Here is a 6,789-nt window from a genome sequence, read left to right on the forward strand (position 1 = left end):
AACTTTACATGGCATACTTGCGTCCTGTCGTCATCATCTATGTGGGCTGCATCTTGACATTGATTGGTTTGTAACACGTCAGCAAGTTGTAAATTCGGTAGGTAACTTTGACAAGAATGAATGAACAGACGCATATTGTTGCCACTGTACTGTTATTATTACACATTACTCATGTTATTATGAGCTGCTGTGGAAAACACTGGATCAAGAGCTGCTCACTTGTAAATGAACACAACAGTGCAGCGCTTCACTCTGAAACGAGCATCAAACTATATATTTATATAGTTATAAATACAGATCATGCAGTGCTGTCAGAAGTTACAGCATCCATGCATGAAATACATACATACGATGTTTTTTTCTCAAAAGAGCATGTTGGTGGATCTTCTCCTAATTTTAAAGTACACCCTTTTTGAGACATATCCTTTCATGTGAGGTGTATAAAAGCTGTTTGTGGATGTAAAAGGTCTGCAAAGTTTCAAAGATGAAAGTGCAGATAAATGGATTTTTTGTCTCCTAAAAGAAAGTGATTCTGAACTGAAAGAGTCGTCAGTAATTCAGTCTCACTTCCGCTGAGTCTACGTAGGTTTGTTACTCATTTGCATAATGCCCGCCTCTGGTCTTGATTGGCTGAACAGCGTCTCTTTGCTCCGCCCTCAAACACTGTAGTTTATCTGAGACTGGAAGAGTTTGGTTCGTGTTGTTCGTGTCGAGAAGATGCTGTTTTCTGCTGAAAAAGCAAATCCACTTTGATGAGATTGATACGGTAAAACCCACGCCATCGTTACTGTTCGTATCACTGTGATCAAGAGTTTCAGATCACTGAGATTCAGATATGATAATGAGCGTTTGCATTCTGACCAATCAGAGCAGAGCAGCTCTCAGAGAGGCGGGGTTTAGAGAGACTAAATCTTTATCGAAGCGTTTCAGACACTGAGAGGAAAGAGCTGATGCTGCAGTGGAGATTACAGTGGAGATTATGAGAGAATTAAAGTGTTTTTTTTTTTTTTTACCTTGGATGTATGAGAACCTGAAACAACTGTGGTTGTTTCACAACTCTAAAACAACATTAGGAACTTTTAAAATAGGATAATGGGGCACTTTAAAAACTTGTGTGTCACCCTGGAATAGCCTATTTGACAATGGGCTTAGAATGCATTAAAAAATGCAGAAAAGTTGATTGTGACTCACACTGATGTCGACGACTATAGAGTATGGTAAGAGTATGGTAAGAGTATGAGCTTACCAGAGTGGAGGTGGCGTAGTACGGCGCGTGGCCACTGGGGAGCAACACTGGCTGCAACACACACAACAGCAGGACTAGTTACAGGAGAGGACGGGTAGTTACACAACTGAGACTGACGCGACACTGGACTGAAATGTGAGACATCATTCAGAGTGTTGTTCTATATGAACATTCTGCATTTATCGAAATAAAAGTTGTAGTAAAGTGACCCCTTATATGATGACATCACAAATGTGAGCCCAGCAGCAAGGAAGAGCATGCGGTCATGGCTACTATTACTCCTTTATTTAAGTTGTTTTGAAGGCACTTTCGGTATGTAGATGTAGCTATATTATCATTTCTCTGCATATTTAATTGTTGTATCTTATATCCCAGATGTAAATTTAGTTTTCTTTGTTTCGTGAATTGCACAATCTGTTTCTGATATAGTTGATGATAACTATGTAATGTAAAAGCCTTTGTTATGCTTATGCGAACATGTAATTGACTCTGACAAGGCGTTTGAGATAAAGGGCAGAACAGTAAAACGAAAATCTTCAGTGACCAACTTCTAGTTTCTAACTCCACGGCTAGCCCATAAGGTGATCTTCCTCCAAGTCTGGATCACAGAGGCAAGCATCTAATGCATCATGTTCGTTACGGCGCTCACGAAGCTCATCGGCCGTAACCACAGCTGCTGCAATGGCTAGAGCAGAGGCTGAAGCGGCTAAAGCGGAAATAGCGTTTGCTAAGAAATAAAGTGAACTTAAAATACAACAAGCACAGCTTGAGGCATCACTAGAGACTTTAAGGCTGCTAAAAAGAGCTGCAGCCATTCAAGCAAAAGCAGAGGCTTTAGAAACAGCTGCAGAGCAAGAAAGTAGAGAGAATTCGAGTGTAATAGACCTACCTTTAGTGGATACAACAGGATAGTGGATAGTGCTATAGATTCACAAATGCCAGTGCTGGATGGGCCGTTTTATGATAATGGAGGCATAAACGTTTCAGAAGTGCAACAACCACAGACTACTGAATCCTACTTGCAGCAGGAGGGCCAGTGTGGTTTTTATGCCATACCACCCAAGTCTCAGCCTGTCGATGCAGAGTGTGTGCAGTACCCTACCATTTCGCAATCCAAGGATGTACAGTTTACACGCCCGGCTCAGCATGAGGCGTACTTCAGGTCACCTCGAAGATGTGTATCACCCACGATCTGCACCATTTCCAGGCAGTGAGGAAAGGAGCGGAGACAGAAGCGTGCCACTCGGCTATTATCAGACTCAGTCAGCTACACCTTTACAAGATGGACAGTATCAAGGTAATCAAGGTAATCTGTACGCAAATAATCAAATGTCTGATGTCGTCAAGTTTATTGCAAGACGTGAATTAGTGTCTACCGGCCTTACGCAGTTTAACAAACATCCAGAGACTATCAGAGCATGGAGGGCATCCTTCATAAATGCCACTAAAGACCTTAACCTCTCACCTAGCGAGGAGATGGATTTGCTAGTAAAATGGCTGGGGTGTGAGTCAGCTGAGCATGCAAGACAGATCAGAGTTGTGCACATTAACCATCCGTTACAAGGGCTCACTCTGATTTGGGACAGACTTTATGAAACATATGGCTCACCGGAAATGGTAGAAAGTGCTCTATTTGCTAAACTGGAGAGCTTCCCAAAAATAGCAAACAGAGACAGTCACAGTCGCACGAGCTGGTTGATTTGCTCATGGACATCCAAGCAGCTAAGCAGGGTGGTGATCTAATGGGTCTTTCCTATCTAGACACACCACAGGAAGTATATCCGATAATTCAGAAATTGCCATTCAGCTTACAAGAGAAGTGGCTCACAGTGGGATCTAAGTAGAAAGAGGACTGCAGAGTTTCCTTTCCACCCTTCAAGTTCTTAGTAGACTTTGTGTGTCAGCAAGCTAAAATGCCCAACGATCCAAGTTTCTTTCTTACAGCTGTACAGGAAGAAACTCGCAAACCAAACAGACAGTTAAATAAATCTGTTTTTCCCAGAGCTGTCATCACACACAAGACCCAGGTCTCCTCTGAGAATTCATCAGCTACCAGTGAACTCAAAAATAAGGTAAATCTATCAAAACAGTGCTTTCTACACAATAGGCCTCACTCTCTGTTCAGATTTTGAGGATTCAAGATGAAACCTATGGAAGAGAGAAAGTCATTGATCAAACAACAAGGCATATGCTTTAAATGTTGCAGCTCCATATTCCACATGGCAAAGAACTGTGATCAGGATGTTAAGTGTTCAGAATGTGGCAGCGTTACCCACATGGCTGCGCTCCATCCAGGCCCAGCACCATGGATGAAAGAACCACAATTCCTGACATCGGAGGATCACGAAGTGAGTAAGGACGTACCTGTGGAATCTGAGGTTTCCTCAGCTTGTACCAAGGTATGTGGAGACAGTCAACTTCCACACTCATTCTCCAAGGTATGTCTTGTGAAAGTATTTCCTGTCCACCAAGAAAGTCCACCAAGAAAAGGCAGTCAAAACGTGTGTGATACTAGATGATCAAAGCAACAGATCACTCGCAAGATCAGAAATCTTCGATCTGTTTGGCATAACAGAGTGTAACGTAGCCCACACTCTCAAAACATGCGCAGGCACAGTCGAAACAGAAGGCAGGCTAGCACGAGGCTTTCAAGTGGAGTCCTTTGATGGAAGCTTAGTCTTACCCTTACCAGTGCTACTTGAGTGTAACGAAATTCCAGACAATCACTCTGAAATCCCCACTCCAGAAGTAGTTAGTAACCACAGGCACCTAAAACATCTTGCAAGGTACATTCCAGAGCCTGATCATTATGTTCCCATTCTTCTCCTGTTAGGCAGAGATATGATCAGAGTCCACAAAGCCCATAAGCAAGTGAATGGGCCACCAAATGCTCCCTTTGCGCAAAAGTTGGACTTTGGGTGGGTAATCATTGGAGACATGTGCCTCGGGAAAGTTCATAAACCGACTTTCATCCAAACCTATCACACCAACATTATGGAGAACGGTCAGTCTACATACTTTCACCCATGTCCTAACAACTACACTGTAAAGGATAGATCCCAAAGTGAGTCACTCACCAAGTCCCTTATCAAGGAGTGGACTCAAAGACTAGCAAAATGGGATGTATTTCAGAGAACAAAAGATGCAGCCAAGGCAATATATGCCAAACAATCGTCCACAAGCTGTGGAAAGCTTCAATTCACTTCTCCGATCTTTCAGGAAGAAGCCTGAGATGAAAAAAAGACTTTGTAGCCTTCATGGAGAGGCTATTCCAAAATGATCATGCAGAAATAGCTCCTTCAGTTGGTCCCAATGAACAGAGTTGGTATCTACCTTCTTTTGCCGTGTACCATCCAAAAAAGCCATCCCAGATCCGACTGGTCTTTGACTCGAGCGCTCAATGCAAAGGTGCATCACTGAACAAGGTTCTCTTGACGGCCTGGTCTCAACAACAGTCTCCTCAGTGTCCTCATGCAGTTTCGCAAAGAGCCTGTCGCCTTCATGGTAGATATACAACAAATGTTCCACTGCTTTAAAGTTCAATCTGCAGACAGGAACCACATCAGGATCTACAACGAGAAACGTATATTTCATGTTTATGTAAGCAATCGTGTACAGAGAATCCGGACAAGCACTAATCCATAGTCAAGTCAAGTCACGTCATCCTCATTTATATAGCGCTTTTAACAATGTAGATTGTTTCAAAGCAGTATTACAGAGATAAGCGTATAAATTAAGGTAACAGTGATTGTTTTGGCTTGATTCGCTTCCGTCGCAACGATCATTTGTTATAAAATTAGGGACCGCTAAGATGACACCATTCTCTCTACATAGAATTTAAACGCGAACCTGTGAGAAATGCTAATGGCGTTCACATGCACATTAAGAATTGGTTCTATAGTTATGTGCGTTTGAATATATGTACGCAGGTTTGGAATTCCCTACAGACCAAGCCTAAACAAAGTACTGGTCTTTCCTTATAAATTTTGATACAGAATTTTATTTTATTTTGTCACTTCGGGGTAAGTACGCGAAACGAATTTTCCCGACAACGCTTTATCTGTAGAGTGGTAAAGGCATCCTCCATAGGGAGAGACTAGTTGGCACTTCAGCACTGCGTTGTCATCGGGTCCAGGCGAAGGTCCTTCGTCAGATCTGGATACGGCCTGGATCCGGCAGGCTGCGGGAAAACCTCGGGATAAACAAAGACACTAAAATGGCATCTAGTGTAGATGTACGAGTACATCAGGATTCATGGGAAGTGTTCCCGGTTCCAGCTGACCTAATCTATGCAGCCTAACATTGAGTTATAGAAGTCTATAATGAATTATGTGAATGCTAGGTCAAAGAGATGTGTTTTTAGTCTAGCTTTGAACTGACAGAGTGTGTCTGCTTCCCGGACAATGGTAGGAAGTAGGGATGTCAAATTTCACAAATTCCCATGACCGATCGTCGTTTAAATTAACGATCAATTAATTGATTAATCGTTAGCCTTAATACTGGGATATGCGTCAACTGCAGTGGCATATGGCAAACAGCATGACAGGATGTTCCTCACCAAATCAATTAGAATTGTTTTAAATACAAATAAAGGGCTAGTAGGATTGTAAAATGTTTCGATTGTGATTTATAATTAAATTAATTATTTAATAATCAAATATAACTACTAATACAACGTGTCACCAACGCCGCCTCATATGCGCTAGAATGTGTGACTGTTGTGGACGCGCTCTTCCTGGAACAACTGCACGCGCTGAATGAATCTGCTACCGTTAAACTGGAGCACTTTGCTAGCACGTTATTTATCTAAAAGAACGCATCCTATATGAGATTAATCAGATATATTTAAAATAAACATAATATTACAAATTATATCTGCACAAAATGACGCAAATTCATGCACAAGTGAACTTGAACTAAGTTACGTGCCATTCATTCAGAACTACTCATGTTGTGGACGCGCGCTTCCTGGAGCAACGCGACACGGCAACTAAACCCAAATAATTCACAATGTTTTATTACAATATTGTTCTCTTCATAATGTTATGTAATATTACAGTCCCAATAGTCATTATTAGTCGTGCACTGCCGTTTGAGCTGCGCGCCCTGAAGCTGACGCTTTACTACAGAGTTAATTCTTAACCAAATGCATCCAATATGAGATAAATCAGATATAGATAGGCATACACAAAATAAACAGTATTAGGCTACTACAACTTACATTTGAACAAAACAAAAGGCTGCGAATGCACACGCAAACTTACATGATGATGGTGTGAAATGGTCCCAAACATAACTCCGATGCGCTCGCTTTACATGTTTCGCGGTTGAGCAGCGCGCCGCGCACGCGCATGAAGACCTGCTTAATCGATGATCGATAAGTTCTATCGATTAAATGTATTATCGACAATTAATCGATCGTCGATTAATCGTTGACATCCCTAGTAGGAAGACTGTTCCAGAGTTTTGGTGCTAAATAGGAAAAGGATCTACCGCCAGCAGTTGATTTTGATATTCTAGGTATTATCAACTGGCCGGAATTT

The 6,789-nt window shown here is 41.9% G+C and overlaps 1 protein-coding gene across 1 annotated transcript in view; it reads right to left on the reverse strand.

Annotated features, from left to right (window-relative positions):
* The window catches only part of LOC308686273 (disks large homolog 4), a 31,700-nt gene extending 30,407 nt beyond the window's left edge, over positions 1–1,293 (reverse strand). Inside the window, exon 1 of the mRNA XM_081394638.1 lies at positions 1,247–1,293. The gene's annotated coding sequence lies outside the window, so the exon portion shown is untranslated. The remainder of the gene's footprint in view (positions 1–1,246) is intronic.
* Positions 1,294–6,789: the final 5,496 nt, after the last annotated feature.

The sequence above is a fragment of the Scardinius erythrophthalmus genome (assembly GCF_964197995.2).
Source record: "Scardinius erythrophthalmus genome assembly, contig: HAP1_SCAFFOLD_79, whole genome shotgun sequence".
Lineage (NCBI taxonomy): Eukaryota > Metazoa > Chordata > Actinopteri > Cypriniformes > Leuciscidae > Scardinius > Scardinius erythrophthalmus.